Source organism: Puntigrus tetrazona, chromosome 3 (assembly GCF_018831695.1).
Source record: "Puntigrus tetrazona isolate hp1 chromosome 3, ASM1883169v1, whole genome shotgun sequence".
NCBI lineage: Eukaryota > Metazoa > Chordata > Actinopteri > Cypriniformes > Cyprinidae > Puntigrus > Puntigrus tetrazona.
Window position 1 is genome coordinate 24,432,062 of NC_056701.1, and position 18,625 is coordinate 24,450,686.

At 39.5% G+C, this 18,625-nt stretch overlaps 2 pseudogenes; both read left to right on the forward strand.

The window, feature by feature from the left end:
• The first annotated feature begins 1,972 nt into the window (after window positions 1–1,972).
• On the forward strand, window positions 1,973–14,432 carry LOC122342056 (annotated as a pseudogene).
• A 422-nt stretch (window positions 14,433–14,854) lies between these two features.
• On the forward strand, window positions 14,855–18,030 carry LOC122342044 (annotated as a pseudogene).
• Window positions 18,031–18,625: the final 595 nt, after the last annotated feature.

Consider the following 18,625-nt stretch of genomic DNA (forward strand, 5'->3'; position numbering starts at 1 on the left):
ATGGACTGGAGCTTTGCGGATTACTCATGCGTTATTGTGATGACTTTGTCAGCTGTTTGGACTTCTGACGGCACCCATTCGCCGCCGAGCATCCATTGCTCAGACACTGATGTAATGCCTGTCTCACATACTAAGAGTGAAGTTCCATTAAACTGCAACACACCTTTACACAGACCCTAATTTAGCACTGGTGTGCTGTGGGCAGCTTCCCACCTGCGTGGTACAAGAATACTTCAGAGTTTTCCGTCAGCGTTGGGTTGTGTTTGGTTCACGTAGGCACAATGGATTTTTACGACGAGTGGCCACGGATGGTGACTCACATGAGAGATGCACAAATACAGAACTTAGGTCAATTTAGAATAACTAAAAACAGGAAACGCATGTGCACGCCGATGTTCGAGTTTTTCACGTCCTCTTTTTTTTTACCAGCAAAGGTTAACGCCACCCATGAACTTCCTGTTTCACCTCTTTTGTTTGCTTGTTTGTTTTTTTGCGGCACGTAAAAAGGATGGTGCAGGGGATTGTCGCCAGCCAAGCTCCTCATCTCCGTATCTTCTCTTTTTCAGGCTGAAATGAGAATCAGACTGTTATGACATTACAAGCCACGTGAGAGGTGTCCTCGGTGTTGTGGTGTACGAATAGGAAGTAAACCGTTTCCTTCCCGTACAACAAAACCTGTGTGCAGATATACATAAAAGAAAAAAGAAAATCCTTTCATGCATAAGACTATAATAGGTATATAAGGGTTACAGAGTCTGTAATATTAGAAAGCAAATGTGGTTTTATTGGTTTGTTAACATTTATTTATTAATTTCCTTGCTTGCTTTTCGCAACAAGCATCACTTCTCAAAATGCAATCATTCCATCAAGCGATTTTTCAGACGTCATTCACTTTCGCTGCTGATTGCAATGGGAAGCGCTCCAGTGACGTGACGTAGTTCTCGTGGGCGGGGCCTCATCACGCCACGCCCCTCCGTCTGTATTCTTATGCGTTAGTAAAATTAAGCAAATGCATTATTAACATTTTTAACCTCGGTAAAGGTGCTTTACATTCTGTCGCTATAATGGATTTAAAATGTTTGACAATTTTAATATGGTCATTCACATAGGATGCAGTTATATTCATTTGAACACGTGCAATATCCGAGATCATTTTTGAAACGTCGGCTCAGAGTAATGAAGCGTAAATTAAACAAGATAAAAAAAAGTTCATAATAGAGAAATGTATTTAAAATGCGCATTAAAAATGCACAATTGAATTGCCTTTGATCAGTATTATAAGTTTATAGACAGCTGGTCGTCCAGCTCGGACATAGCTGGCTTGCAGGGTGGTTTTAGAGTGGTTTTGACCACTTCAGTCTGGTCTTAGCTCGTCAGGCTAAAACCAGCTCGACCAGGCCGGGAAACCAGAAACAAGCCAAAACCAGCCAACCATCTTAGGCGGTTTTATCTGTCTTTCATTTTAGGGAGTTATTAGTGTTTACCTATTGTCATTAATAAGTAAAGATCAATTTTTAAATATTACCTGACAAAGTCGGCAAATTTTTAACCCGTTATTGTCCTCAATTCTGTAAGTTTGTCAGTGAAGAAAAACTTTCTTGATGAACCTCTGAGCGCACTGAATATTTCTTTATTACTTTATTAATTCATAGATTCGTTCATTCGTTTGTGCTAAAACTCTGCATTGGGCTCATGTTCATTGCTGGCCCTGTAAGTGATCTGTATTGCTCAAGTATATCAAATGTGACATGAAACGGTGTGGAACTTGAGCATTGGCCTCCAGAAAGCTGCTATGTCCAGTTTTATTTCGCTTACTATGAGGTAACCTACTGCAGTTTGTGACAAGCGTAAGTTTCTCAGCGATGTGGGACTTTCTACTCCGTACGCTGGTGAAAGGTGAAAATAAGCGGCAGTCTAAAAATAGCAGCTTAGCTACACATTGGTATAGCAGGAAACCAAGCGAGTCTAGTCCGCAGTCTGCCTGCGTAAGAGAGAGAGAGAGAGAGAGAGAGAGAAAGACAGCATTTGAATGTGAAGCGCAGTGAAGTGCCTGTTTCTTTCTTTTAGCGCAGGTAGGAACCAATACAGATGATCTAAGAGGAAGCCGGTTGAATTGTTAGGATTATTGGAGTTGCCAGACTACATAGAGCAACAGTTTTACGCGTAAAAGGTAGGAATTTACTGTGCATTTCTGTTTTGCACGTTATGTTTGTGAGGGTAGTAGAATATATTAACAAATCATTTATTAAAAGCTTTGGGTATAGGAAGAAAGCAGAGGCGTTCGTCTTTGCACAGCGTCAAAATGATAAAGAGGTTGAGGTTGTTTGGTGCAGTTAAGCATCAAGTGGCGACCCAATGCGATGGCAAAATGCTCGGTATAGGGAAGTAACCTCAAAATTAAAGAATAGCTATAAATGAATATGTGACATTAGCTGTGAAACTCCTACAACGGTGCGTTTTTAACAAGATTTGTGGATCACTCTTAATTGTGAGGCAGACGTTTCTGTAAAGCTGCTTTGAAATGATGTGCATCCTGAAAAGCTTCGGCACGAATAAAAGGGAATTAAAAGCTGATGGATAGCACGACAAACCGGACAGTCCTTCGACCGGACAAATGCATTAACAATGAAAGCGTGATTTACTGGTTGAACACGCAGAGCTAACGCTTTTAAAAGTACCGTGCGGCCTTTGACATGACAACAAAATATGTAGGAAGCATGTTCTTCTTCTTTTTTAAAAGCCGCTTATTTATTCTTCCATCCTGTGTGAGATTGTGATCGTGCGCATTATTTGCATTTCACGTCGTCTTTCGCCCCGCCGACCGCGGCCTGTTTTTCGGGCTGTCGAAGTCATCGGTTGGAAATCGCGTATTTAACGCGTTCGACGCTCATTTATTTGTCAGCTGCAGATGTATATTTAAGTCTAACGCGTGATTTATAAGAAATAACAACATTTCTGTCAATATGAAAACCCCTGAGGTTTTCACCTCTTTGAATTCTGCTTCCTGTGCCGAGAACTGTAGGGTCTTTTTCTGCATCCGGTTTCTGATATACTGTATTTTCTTGACTCAACAAAGGGGCATGACATGCAGAAAAAGCATGTTGTGCCGAAGCGGTCACGTCATCATTCATTCAACAAGTTTAGGACGCTGATGTATCTGTGTGCTTGCATAAGAGTCTCTCTCTCTCTTTATTTTTTGTGCTTGCAGACATGAAGGACCTTTCTAACTGACTCATCCATGTCATGTGGATGTTATCTGAGCTGTGAACCCCACCATGGAAGAAACATGTACTAAAAACACTACTCTTAACACTACTCACTACTCGCTACTCTTTGCTAGTTTCATGCATTTTATTTTTGCACAGAAACGTTTTTCTGAGGGTTTGATAAAACGGTATAAGCTTTATATTTATTCCAGTTGTATTTTATAGACTGGATTTGTTGCATTTTTAGTTTTATTCACCGACCATATAATATTTAGTTAATAGCGTACACTATGGGAGTACATTTCAACTACAGCAATATACTGTAGTGTACTCCTGTAATGTAGCATATTACTGTTTAAAGTTAAGGGTCAGTAGGATTTTTTTAAATATAAATGTACAGTATTTCATTCTCATAAAATAATAATGATGCATCATGGTTTTCTTCAACAATATGAAGTAGCACAACTGTTTTCGACTTTAAAAAGCAGCAGCAAAAAGCATATTAGATTTCTGAAGGATCATGTGACGCTGAAGACAGGAGTAATGATGCTGAAAATACAGCTTTGAATCACAGGAATGATTACGCTTTATATCGTATTAAAATAGAACATGCATATTGAAGATTGCAATAGTTTGTGTTAATGCTATATTTATTGTATGCTGGATTATATAAATGAAGCCTTTGTGAGCAAACACATTTATGTAAAATAATATTTAAAATGCATTTCATACTTAAACTTCATTAACATATTTATTGACTTAAGACTTATAAAACTGTAATTAAAGTTTACGTCATTGCAAAATGCACATTTCTTCTTATGATGCCTAAAATGTGTTTCAATACCACTACTAACAAGCATTGTATGACCTCTGTATAATATCAGTATTTAAACGCTAGTTATTTAAAGTGTAACTGAGGTGCTCTTGCTATAGTTTCACTTTAATCAAATATACTTTGGTATATCTCTAGTTAGACTTCAGCACCATTTCTGCACAGTTACAATGCATTAAGGATAAATTAGCTTTAAGTATACCAGTCAAGTATACCAAAAGTACAACTACAGTGTATTTTTAAGCACGCGTTAATATGTTAACGTTTTTGTAGAATACTTGGCACTCATAGTTTTTATGAAAAGAGCGTAAAAAATCTTTTAAACAGTAGTGTATATATATTAAAACTTTCTTAAAAAGTGTAAATCTGCCGATTCGAGACTGACTTGTGGGTGTTACACTGTGTTTTGCAGTCGGTGGCGTGTCCTCAGTCGTGGAGTCAGCCTCTACCACACCGTCCATTCCATCCTCAGAGAGCTGGACTGTAAACCTCAGGCTGGATCAGTCTGCAATAAAGGTACCTGCTTTACCATGACTATAGAAACTACAGGGTAACACAAATCTATGCGTTTCATATCGTGTGTCTGGACAGAGATGGAAGAAAATGTGTTTTTCCCGTGTTTATGAATCGATCAGCAGAACAGTTGAGCCAAAAAAAGGCCCCGAACCTGTTTGATAAGCGTTTTTGACTTTTTTGATATGATTTTTCGCCATAATCGCGTCTGCCAAGCTCTGAAAAAGCACCGAAACGTATCGCAATTCAAGATTGTGTGTTGTTACGTATATTTAAAATATATGTGTGTGTGTGTGTGTGTGTGTGTGTAGGCATGTTGAGATGGACCCTGCATAACAGGGTGGACAAAAACCCATCGATCAGTGTCCCTCTTTTGAGGGTTCTCATAAAAGAGCTCGAAAAGGTTTGTCCCCCCGCTCATTCTTTCAAGTTATAGACATCAAAGATCTGTTCAGAACATCCACAGATTTTCCCAGTGAGTGATGAGCTGTTTTTTTTCCTTGATGTGATTGACTCCAGGCGGAGAGAATCGATTCAAGATTCGCATTATTCCTTTACTTCACACGCTTCTCTACACGGTCCTGCAGGTCAGATTTCTAGCTTGTTTTCAGTTTTTCCGCCGCGCCTGCGAATGCTTTATTTGTTTTGTTATTGTTTCCAGTCGGTGATACGCGTCTGTAAGCAAGTTCCGGCAGATTTGTTATTGTAGGAACAGTTCCTTGTATCTTAACAGGAAATCGAGGCGATTGGGTTGTTTTTGATACTCATCAGGTTTTCTGCTTTGTTACAGTCTCTATTTATTCCAGAAGATCTGTATCGGAGGATGTATTTTTGCCTGAAAAGTTTAGTTACTCTACCCGAACCCTACTGCTCAATCGCTCTCAACTCATAAGACAGATGAAAATGGAACAAAAGCGCGCCAGGTAATACATGCCGTCAGACTAAAACCATAAAAGCATCTCACTGTGAATTCAGCTGGGATGCTTTCCATGTAACCAATTGTTAAACTGGATTTTTGGAGTTTCTTTTTCAGTAAGATGCACTCATTCGTGTGAGGAGACAGCATGTTTGGATACAGTTCATCTAGATCAGATTTAAGGCTTTCGGGAGATAGAACCCAAATATGCTGTGATCGATGCTAGCATATTCATAAACACATTCAATTCGGTGGAAATCCCATCCTGCAACATTCTCCGGTGCTGTTTTTAATTTATTTTAGGAATGCTGTATCAGAGGAGAGTCAGCGCCGAACACAATCTATGCAATGATCTTTATCCGCTCCATGAGAAGTAAGTGCCATGCCAGGTTATTAATATTATTGTCATTTTTTGTTGTCAAGTTTGGGGGCAGTAAGGGTTTATTAACAAATGAATGCTGTTAATCAATGAGGATGCATTAAGTGTATAAAATAAAGACTTTTTCACATCGGTACCCAAAAATTCTATGTAAAATTTTATATTATTTATGTTATCATTTTAGCCTCCATAAAAATATGGCAAAAATTACATTACAAATTCAGCTTTGCATCACAGGAATAAATTGCATTTTTAAATATATTTTAATAAAAACAGCTATTTTACATTATAATGTTACAGTATTAATATTTTTACAGTTTTACAAATAAATGCAGACTTGGTGAACATCTTAGCGACCCCACACTTCTCGTGTGGTTCTGTTTTGCAGCCTCTCCACCTTTCTTTCATTTGTGAACAATCTGTTGCTTGTTTCTGAACCAGATATTTTTTCTCTTCTTTATTTTTTTTTAATCATTTTCCTTGTTAGCAACATACTATCATAATGACTAATTTCACCTACATGTCACCTACATTCTGCCCACATTTCTCTGTAAGTCGAACCGTAGTGAGTCATTTATATTTTTCGCCTGAAATCGAGGTGTTATTACTGTGCCTTTTTTTACAAGAAGTGTACGCGTCCGTGGCCCGAGCCACAACGAACGGCTTTATTCATGAACACAAATGTTTGCATTTCACTGCGTGTGTGTTCACTGCGTCTGTTGTTTCTCCAGGGTGTTTGTGTTTGTAGACCCTGCCGTGTTTCCTCTGTCTCTGGTGAGCGCGCTCAAGGCCGACGTGGAGCGTGCGGACCCTGGCAGAAGCTCAATGATCTACAAGCGCAGAGTTTTACTGCACACAATGCTAGCTGCGTTAGGAAAGAAGTGCCAGGCTGGCCAGCTATCACAGTCTCTAGAGGTTAGTTTGCGGCGCTTACATCTGTTACACACTTTATTTAAAAAAAACTCATCCCAAAAAATGATATACACTACGACTGAAAACTCTTTTATATTCAACAAGGCTGCCTTTATTTGTTTGAAAATACAATCGAATATGTCACATGATCCTTTAGAACTCATTCTAATATTCTGATTTGCTGCTCGAGAAACATTTCTTATTAATACCAGTGTTAAAAATGTTTGTTCTGCTTAAGATTTTTCTTAGGGAAGTGATAAAGTTTGATCCATCTAGTCTTTGCTGAAAAAAAGACTACACTCTAAATAACTGCATATTCTGTTCATTTCAGCATTTAGGTGAAGAGCTGGAGCTCCACTTCCAGGATCTCACCACCATCCTAGAACAGAAAACAGAAGATGCACCCTCTGACGATAATCAGTACAAAACTAGATTACTAGAGATCTACCAAGACATCCTGTCTGCTGCCAAAGGTCGTGTCCTCACCGCAGTCCTGTAAGACACTTTTTAATCCAAACATGGAGTTATTTGACACGTCTGTTTTGTTTTTTTTTAGATTTGTCATGTCCAGCCTCACAAGCAGAAACTCAGCTGCCCAGTCCTGAGGTCAGCTTCCACATCTGGACCAAAGAGGATGAGATATGTGAGCTTTTCAACTAATGCTTGTACCCTTAAAACTAAAAAGTTTGTTTCCACCATAGAAAAAAAAAATTGAATTTTCTTAAAGTTGTTAGATAGTTGCAAGTTTACACTGCAAAAATTAAACAAATATAACAAATACAGAAAAAGGAGAACAAACTATTTATTTAATATATTTAGCAAAAAATAGTTTTGCACTTTTAACATACACTGACAACCTCCACAATGATGCAGTTGGTAAAAGATGAAGCCACATGAAGAATCAAAGTTCATGACAAGTTGCTTTCCCACAAGCAGAGGTATATTAATATACAGAAATTGCACAGAGTCATTCACGGAAACACAAAACTCGTATGACACTACAATAATGCAATAAACAATAGAAGATACAGCATAAACCCCAAATATACATAAATGATAACAAAAAATAAGAAACAAAATACTTTTAAATGTTGAGGGAACAATTATGAGATGTAAAAAATGGCGGAATTATGAAATATAAACTCTCAAAAAACTTTAAAGAAATTGCAAAAACGTACAAATAAAAATGAATCGCGAGAGGTAGACTGAACATTCAGATGAAAGGACAAAGGAATTTATTCTCTGCATAGTGAGTTTGTCTTATGATTTTTATTCTTTTTCATAATTGCGTGAGAAATGACTTTCGTTGTGAAAACAAGCTTTGGTAACTTTTCCCCCAATAAATTCTTAGTTTTCTGCTTATTAATAGTACGGTAGTTGTTGAGTTTAAGTATTGGGCAGGACTAGGGATGTAAAATAAATTCATGTAGAATAAGGCACTAATATGTGCTTAATTACTACTGATAAATACGTGCTTAATCACTACTAAAAAGTATCCTATGCTCGGTAGCACCAAAATAAAGTGTTAGCATATATTTAGAAGACACACTACTAATAGCAAGCGCTAGTTGACATGTAGTTGCATAGCTACTACATCAACAACTGAAACTATTTAAAAAAGTCCTATTACACTGATATTGTATCTGCTCTTATGGCTGTGAGAAAAGATCTGTTGCTTAAGGGGACGAATCATGTTTATTGTAAACGATCATGAACATCTTATGACTATTCATGAGATGATACTAAATATTATACAGTTGTTGCTTTCATTGCAGTGCCTTAAGAATACCTGATAATGTGCTATAAAAGGGGCTTGATAGGAAGTTTTCTTTTAAACAGGGAGCAGGCTGGTTAACTTTGCACTGATGGTTCCTGCGGACAGAAACTCTGCTTGTCTGGATGAGGATGAGCTGAAGCGCACCTCAGTCGTGTCCACCGTGTCCACGGACAGCGGCATAGAGGGAGACATGCCCATCAGCGAGCTCTCCTCCATGATGCTGGAGTCTCAGGGAGGCCCAGAGGAGCAGAGCAGCTCTCAGTCCTTCTGCAGGAGGCCGTGCGTGCGATGCCCCAAAGCTGGCAACCGAATGACGCTCATGATGGAGGCTATCAAGGGCAACGGAGCATACAGCCTCGGTAAAGAGGAAAGGAACCTCACCGCTCGGATCCTGGTAATGGGAGACGACAGAACGCTAGGACGGCTGGCCAGAACTCTCCATACTATACGGTAAGGTTCTTTTACATCCTTTGCGTTTAGTGAAGCACGAGTCTAATTCGTGATGTTTTCTGATGGCCGCGTTCGTGCTCAGGAAAAGGGAGGCGCGACATCTGCTGCTGACAAAGAAAGTGAACATGGAGATGTATTACATTCCGGTGACTGACCAGACGCTTTCTCCCGTTCAGGTCAAACAGGTTTTGCTTTAGCTTTCGTTAAAAAAAAACACCAGCAACTACAGCTCACTGTAATGCATGCGCTTTCCAGGAAGGTGTTCCTGAAGACATGCTGACACTGGCAGGATATTTGGGAGGCTTGGATCCGTGGTACGACTGCAACATCAACAGTTTGGGAGCCATGATAATAAAACTGGCTCAGATGGTAATTATTACTATTTTAAAGAGTCCACGATATGAATCGTTTAGAACGTAATAATTCTGGTTACGGTCCATTGGTTCTATTCCGGGTCATTTGCAGTTGCGATAACAACATTTGAAGGGGATAAATATGTCGAGAAAGAAATCAAATTTCATTGTTAAATCAGTTATGTGAGATATTCATTGCAAAATGTATGTATACATCTTGCTTAAATTCAATGAAATTGCATTTACGTTGACAACATAAAGATGAATGAGAATTAAATGGGGAAAAATATTTATATTATTTATATATTATTAAGAACAGCACATCTTGTATCTTTATCATTTCTATAATGTGCGGAGTGGGAACTGAGAACATACACCACTGCTTGATTGCCTGATATAAATATATGTAGGACTATATTTAGAGTTTTTTTAACTCTCCCATTAACTGATGTCATTGTACTGTAGCAGTGTTAAAGTCAATCTTCTGACCCCAACATATTCCATATCATCTCAAATTAGTATATATATATATATATATATATATATATATATATATATATATATGTGTGTGTGTGTGTGTGTGTGTGTGTGTGTGTGTATATATATATATATATATATATATATATATATATATATATATATATATTTAGTGTTGGAGGTTTCATGGCTAAATTTAAGCAGCCTGGTGGCCAATCTCCATTGATTGCACATTCCACCAGTAAGAGCAGAGCGTGAAGGTTTAATTAGCAGAGTAATGGCACAGTTTTGCTTAAAATATTTTTAAAATTTTACAATTATTTTAACACAACATTGTGGGTGACATATCAGAGTTCAAAAGAGAACAAATTGTTGGTGCACGTCTTGCTGGCGCATCTGGGATGTACAGGTGCTAAAAAACATAAAACCACAGCTGGCCATCTCACTGCAGAATTAAATGTGCACCTCAACGCTACCTCAACTGAGCTTCACAGGGTCAGTATACATGGCCGGGCTGCTATATACCAAACCTTTGGTCCCAAATGTCGTTTCAATGCTGCCAGCAGCAAAATCTTGGGCTGTGGATAATGTGAAACATATATTGTTCTCTGATGGATCCATTCCCTAGGAATGGGAATGAATGGATGGCATTCCCTAGGTTTAATACTTGTGCTAGATGAGCAAGTCACTGCCAAAGACAGTCGCCAAACCATTCTGGAGGACCGTGTGCTCCCAAAGGTTCAAACATTGTATCCTGAAGGCGGGGATACTGCACCAATACACACAGCAAGACTGGTGACAGAGTGGTTTGATGAACAACAAAGTGAAGTTAAACATCTCCTAGTCACCAGATCTAAATATTATTGAGCCACTCTGAGATGTTTTACAAAGCGAAGAAAAAGGAAGCGTTTTGGTCCACCAGCATCACATAGTGACCCGGCCACTATTCTGCAAGAAGAATGGCTCAAAATCCTTCTGGCCACTGTGCAGGACTCGTATCCATCGTTCTCAAAACCACCTGATGCTGTGTTGGCCGCAAAAGGAGGCCCTACACCATACTAATGAATTACTGTGGTAGTAATCTTGTTGTGATGCTGGGTGCCAGAATCAACGTAATACATTTTCATGATAAGTGGGGCTATTTTTGACTATCATTTCACTTGTTTTATAGTGTTTAACCACAGCTGTTGTCAGTTTTTTGTCTGGCAGTGGCATCAGGTATGCAATCACATCTCTAATTTGAGGCTGTATTACGTCAATTCTAGCTCCCAGCATCACATCATCTTCCATATGTTTGAATGGCCCGCCTCCAGTCTTCCCTTTGTTTTTGCATCCAGCGAGCAGCGCTGACATAATTGTGATATCATTACATTTGAGACTGTGTTGCAATTGGATGTTTTTAATGTTTATTAGGGTTGTATGTGACATCAAATGTTGTTAAATGAATGTTTATTATGCCTTCAGTGTAAAGAGTCTCACCGTGATGGTGTTGACACTGAGCACCTTCTATACATATTATTTAAAAGCTGCTTGTGATTGGTTTTGGTTCATCGCATGACTTTCTCATCCCCACCTGCATTTGGTGGTTACCAGTGTATTTCAAAGATGCAAAACAGATCTCAGTACAATAGGTTGTAAGTTAAAACCTAAAATGTTGCTACCATATTTTACGGTAAAACTACAGCAACCACAGCTGCTGTTATGTTACCTAAAATCTTTCGGATTTTTTTTTACAATGTAGTTGCGTTGAATGTTTCTGATTCACTAAAAAGAACCTGTTCATAAGAGCCATTTGTTCTGTAATCAGACCGGTTCTGGCTTCCAACCCTAGTTCACAATCATGAGTTATTCACTGTGCTTTCTCTACTCTTACTTTAAGGGTACATTCCTGCAATAATGTAGGCTGTTTTTAAAAGCAACTGCTGTCTGTCTGTCCATAGTCACGGACCAAAGGAAATGACGTTTACATGAACAGCATTTGGGATGAAAATACAAACGCTGTAGAGATACAGATAAAGATAAATGAGAACGGAATTTCTATAAATTGTGGCGCTGAAACTGAGAACGTGCTTCTCCGCACGTCTTTATATAAATATTTATTTATAATTAGCGAGTTAGGGAGTTTTTAAACCTTCTTAATTGATGTCATTGCAGAAGTCAACTCAGAGCGAATCTTCAGACCCCAACACCTTCCTGTTAGATATCATCTCATACTACACGCGTGTCAGTCAGCATCCGGTGCACCTTCCCATCTACTCTGTCAAGGTTGGCTTGAATTGTGCAATGATTATCGTCTTCTTGCCTTATTGAATGAATTAATTCTTGGGTGCCTACCAAAGCTTTGTAATGATTGTTAAGCTTGTGGGTTGTTTTCCGTGTCAGAAGTAAAAGTCTGTATGTCGTCATGTCTAGATATGCTTCTCCAGCCTCAGTAGCACCACAGTGGAGGAGGTGTTTGTGGCCCAGCTCACAATGGACTTTCCGAGTCAAGCGCTACAGAGCCACATTTAAAGACACGATTAAAGGTGCTGATGTCCTTTTAACTTTTATTTCCATCATATGTCTCGGCACTTTTTTTATCTGCTTTTACTAAATGTTTACAATCAATTTTGCCTTAAAGGTTCGGTGCGTTACAAAAAATACAACCCACAAGAATTTCATGGTGCAGTCGTGTCAATCAATTACAGAAAGGTGAGTATTTTTTCAGATTTAGTATTACGTTTTTTAAATATCGACTGCCATTTCGAAGTTTGGGGTTGGTAAGGCTTTTTGCAAGTGAAAGAAATCTCTTATGCTCACCAAGGCTGCATTCATTTGATGAAAAACACTAATAGTTTGAAATATTATTGCAAATTAAAATAGCTGTTTCTATTTGAACATTTTTTAAATGAAATTTACACATTTGATGCAAATCTGAATTTTCTGCATTTCTCTTCAGCATCACATGATCCTTTAGAAATCATTATGTTTTATTTGATATGAACCTTTTTTTTTTTTTGCAATTTAATGTGTCCCTGCTGAATAAATTTAAATGAATTTAACTGCACAAAGATTCTTCAGTATGCGTGGCGTTCTATAATACAGAACCTGTCATAAAGGTTTCGATGTTTTCATTTCTTTTAGGCCTCAATAAGTGACAGAGAAAAGGAGATGGGGATGTCTTTACCGGACGAGTGGCATGTTGATCAGTGTCGTGCCTTCATGCAGAGTCAGAAGTATGTCATAAATACATGCTTTGTGATGCAATTAGGGTTAACATCATTATTTTAGTATCATTGATATACCTTTGTAATATCTGTTAATATTTTTAAAAACAGTTTTGCATTTTTGTTATTTTAAATTTTAGTTTCTGTTCTTTTTTAAGATGCTTTTGTATTTATTTTTGTTTCATTTTTATAATTTCATTACTATTGGTAAAGAAAAATCAGAAATGCTACCTAAACTAATAAAATATTTTTTATACATCTATATTAATTATCTCCGTTAACATCTGTTTTTAGTTTTAGTTAGTGATAACGACACGAATCTTGGCTGACAGTATTCATTAAAGTCTCACCGCTGACCATGTACAGTATTACCCCGACAAGAAGTTGCTGATACATATTTTAGATAAGAAAAAGAAACAGAGGCGCAGGTTTCCTTTTTTTTGTAATGCAGCGCTTTGGTCCTACAGGTCTGCACAGTGTCAGCATAAGTTTCAAGATACGAATCCCACAAGGCCCAGCACAGTAAGTGAACATGTCAAACTCACAACTGAGAGACTTTTCTGTTCTAAATGTTATCTTGAAGGAAATATAATCCCGTGTTCTCTCTAGCATTCAGTCAGAGCTGTTGGTGCCAATATCAGGGTTCTGGAGCAGCGGACATTCACAGTCTGCTTAGATAAAGACCACGTAAAACATTCAAGAATGTCCAGAGGTGAGCACGCAGATTATAAAGCCTGCATAAAATATATACAGCAATGACCTTTTTTTTTTGCTTTTGATTTCATTAACGTCCAGCACGACGATCGTGCATGTCATCTTTTGCCCACAGCATTGAAGTTTCTCCATGCTTGGACCCGGGATACACTCACCAGCCGAGTGCAAAGTCCAAGTACAGTTTGGGAGATGGAGGTGAACCTCTGGGCAAATCGTGAACAAGACCCTCACGCTGCCGATCAACACCTTCTGTGGCACTGAGCAATGACGATACGCCTCCAATTTAGGATAGCAGAGCTTGAGTCACGAGACGAACTGAAACCTCATGCCTCTCAGAGGCTTTTAGTGTTTTTCGGGGCGTGTGCATTTCCTCTTTTTATCTCTTCTCTCTCGCCCTAAAATACATGTAACCTCAAGAGGCCATGACTTCCTGCAGAACTGTAAACAGACACAGCGTTCGTGGCCCGTTTGAATGTGTCAAATTAGTATTTGTGAATTGACCTCGATCTCTGTAAAGCTCCCTGCAGGCTGCACATTTTAAAATGTCGTGTTTACACTACTTCATTTCACTTTCATGACAATGGTGCGTCTGTGCGTTACGTGGACATGTGATTTAACACTCTGGAAGCGCTTAGACTTTCACTTGACACTTGCCATCGTCTAACACGAGAGAAAATAAAATGCGTTGAAGACAACAGCTGCATTCGAGGTCACATAATCTCTGTTATCGAATAATTAATGGCGTCACGACTGTTAAAAAGCATGTTCTATACAGTACAAAAAGTCTTAGACGTGCTGCAGTCGCCATTTTGACACCATTAGCTGTGTCCCGTAGCTTCATGGGATATCAAACTGTCCATCTTAAGTTTCCTTAAGAATCATCATCTGGGTGCCTACTGTTTTACAAATACCGGACATGCTACTCTGTTCACACACTGTTTTTGGCTACTAAGGAAGTGCGCAATGCCGCATGCAGCATCTATTGTAAGCATTTAGATCAGAATAGCATGGCACCCTAGTTTTCTGCAGCATGTACTATGTATACAATATGTGCGATGTGCAAGTATGAAAACCTGTTACATTTGCCGTATGTGTCGTAATAGAGCACTTTGTGATGCTACAGTTCACGGTGACTTTTATCTACTCGAGCTAACGATCATTTTCTCCTTGACTCGTTTTCATTGGCCGGACAGTCGACAGCTGCAGAGCAATACCGCTCCAACTCGCTGCACTAAAGGTGCGGCGTGAAGCGCTCACGTGACTCGCGCTCTCCCGCTGTAAGTCGATCTTCTCGCCAACAGGGGGCGCGGTTAACCAGCGCGTGCTCGGTGCGCTGAGGCCGGCCATTGGCTGTTCGTCAAAGGGAAAGAAAACTTGTTACACTTTACCTGGATACGGCGCGGACGCGAAAGTCCGAAGAAAACATTAATCGACAACATCGTTTCAAGCAAACCATGAGTTCACGGACAGGCCGCGATAGATCTCAGGTAAATGCAGCGCACGTGCCGTGACGTGTCAGAACAGGTGATGGTGAGGATTTACCTGAAACTGAGAGAGAGCTTGTCGTGAAGGCTGCTCGCTGTCAGGTGTTTTTCTCTCTTTAAGTCGGCTCATGCGATTTGCACGAGTTACGACAGGCTTTTAATGGGAAACATCTGCTTAAACTCTTAAAGTCTTTCAGGTTTCATTTCGGTAAAGTGCTGTACAGTGACTGCACGCTGCCTTCCGTAATTGTTCCTAGCGTACACTTTTAATTTACTTTGCTTTCATGCGGTGTTTTGTTTTCTAGAAGTTTCCTGTATTGGGAAATCGTGGTGATGGGATGTGTTTTTGTGTGCATGTGATTTAAAAGCAGTTTACTGAACACACTTTTGCTCCATATGGAGCCATTGTTTATGTTATAAAGTGATAATGTAATGGGAATCAAACGAGTACCCAATAGTGCATTATTTTCATTAAAGTAGTGTTACCCATTAGAAATAGTTATGAAAAATAAAATGTAATTTCTACTATCAAAGCGTTACTATGGTATTAGGCTACTGTTGTACTGACATAATAGTATGTATAATTAATATAAATTTTAATATTTTAAATTTTAATATAAATATTAGTCCTGTCAAATAATTAATAGTTTAATCGCTTCCAAAATAAATGTTTTTGTGTACGTAATATATGTGCATGTGCTGTCTATATGTATTATGTGTTAATTATATATGTGTGTTTTATTAATTAATTATTCTTTTAAAAATATATACATGAAAATGCATATACTTTCTATTTTTTTATATATATATATATATATATATATATATATATATATATATATATATACATAACAAAATTATACACACATTATGTAAACAAATACATTTATTTTTAATGAGATTAATCGTTTGACAGCACTAATTTATATTTATTGTGTTTATTTAATATTTAATGAGGTAAATAATATCAGGCAATGGAATATAAAATAACATCTATAATAAGGAACAAGAATTCTAAACATTCCACAAAAAGTACCATGGTGCTATCATAATAATACTTTGTTTTTTTGACAAACTGATAAAACAATATTTTACCATAGTGCACAGTACTTAACTGTCCTGTAAAGTTGCATATATATTTCAATTAATTTAATTTTCTTTTAAATTCAAAGAGCGCTAACTGAAGTCAACAAGCATGATGAAGAAGGGAGCAATGCAGAAGAGCAAGCAATGGAATGTAAAGGGAGCCTTGCGGCTAGCCGGCGTCTTCCACTTCCTCCATTCCTGCGGCTCCGGATGCCTCCTTCCCTTCCTGACCCTCTACTTCCGGCACCTAGGTCTCAGCGCCGCCATGATCGGCATCATCATGGCGTCCAAGCACCTGCTCGCTCTGCTGTGGCGCCCGTTTTCCAGCGTCCTCGCCCGGCAGTACGACAAGCGGCGGGCGGTTATAGTGTGCTCTCTGCTCAGCTCGGCCCTGCTGGTTTTGACTCTTCTGCTCTTCCCGTCCGCAGGAATCCAAGCTGAAAGCGGACGGTGTAACGCTAGTGAACCCGATGCCAACCCCACCCCTGTTCTCGAGAGGACGACCGTCCCATCGCAATCAAACGCTACCGTTTACTCAATAAACCAAACGTCTGTAAGCACCAAACAACCTGTCGAAGTAAGCTCCAACTGGACAGCAAGAGGCCTGCGATCCTTAAAGACGCCTGACCAGGAAGAAGATCCTCACACCGAGTTCCTGGGGAGCCTAAAAGTCATGGACGTCCAGCATCAGATGTTCTTTCTGGTTCTCATCGTAATGGGTTTGTGGGAGTTCACGGCCGCCCCGTTAGAGTGGACGGTGGATGATGGACTCTACGAATACTTGGATTTCGTAGACGCCACCGACCGTCATAACAGGGTTAAGGTCTGGAAGCAGCTTGGAGCCGCTTTTGGCACCTGTGCTGTCGGGGTTCTTGTAACCAGTCTGTTTTGTCTTACAGGAACTACTCTGGAGTTTTACTCCTACTCTGTATTCTGATCCTAACCGTCCCTGCAGCCACCCTGCTGCCTCTCTCTACCTCCATAGCGTGGCGGCCCACTAGTGGAGGCCTTAAGGCACTACAGTTGGTGCATGGGAACTCTCAGGCGATTCTTTGTGCCGTCACTGTGGTTTTGATGGGCATGGTGAGCTCAGCTGTGTCAGATTTCCTCTTATGGCACATGCAGGACTGCGGGGCCACCGAAATCCACATGGGCGTCTCTTTAGGCTTGGCTCACTTAAGCCAAGCTGGCTTTGCTCCGTTTGCTGGGCGTCTCTCCCGGTTTCTGAAGTACCACGGTTGGTTGCTGGTGCTCTCCGTCGTCAGTTTAGCCCTGCAGTGTCTTTATTATTCCTTCCTGTGGGGCCCGTGGGCTGTAATACCTGCTCAACTGCTGGCGGGTTTCGGCACCGGCGCCCTCTGGTGGTCCGTAACATCGCAAAGCGAGGACATCGCCACTCCCGGCACCGAAAAGACCATTTTGAGGCTGTTTGAGGTGCTTTCTCTGGAGTTGGGAGCGGCGCTTGGCAGTCTGGCGGCTGGGTTTGTGGTGCAAAGGTTTGGGGTCAGGTGCTTTTCAAGGCACGGCGGTCGCTCTGGCTTTGTGGAGCAGCACCCTTGCCGTACTCAAGTGGAAGATTCTCGGCAGCGCCGAGATAAACTACTCACGCCTGCTGGCCGCGGACACCGAGATGAGCGAGTCTGAGTCAGACCAGGAGAAGGACTGGCTTGAGACCGCTATGGAAGACTCAGAGGGAATAACAAGTGGACGCTGGATAAATCTTAATCAATGGGCGCAAAGAGTGACTTCTTAACAGAGGGCGAATTAAAAATAACACTGAAACCGTTCAGTACGCTGAGATTAAGGATTTTCTTACTCTGTATTTTTGCCTTGTTTTCCATTATAAAAAAAAGATCAATTTACTTGAGAAGTAATGACATAACCAATGACATAAGTTTGGTTTTTAAGTGTATTATTAGTCAAAATAACTTTGAAGTCGAAATCTACTGATACCTCAATATCTTTGTCGTTACTTCATGAGTTGTTAAGTTGTATATGCTTAAAATAAGACAATCTGTGAGTGGGGTGAGAAAAATAAACACCTCAAAGGGAAGTGTTTTCTTACCCCAGCGACATCATGACTTAATATCTGAAATCGTTTTCGTTCTCAAGTAAATGTATCTTGATTTCGTTTTTTTTTTTGAGATATTTGTAATTAATTCTAAACAAAAAATGTAAGAAAATATTTTTTTTCCATCAAAATATCCATCATGGATGACGTTGTATGAGTTTATTACTCTCTCGAGTATACTTGAATATCCCAAAATACATCATCTGTTTTTTTTTTTTTGTGTGAAGTTTATTGTTTTACAGGCCAGCT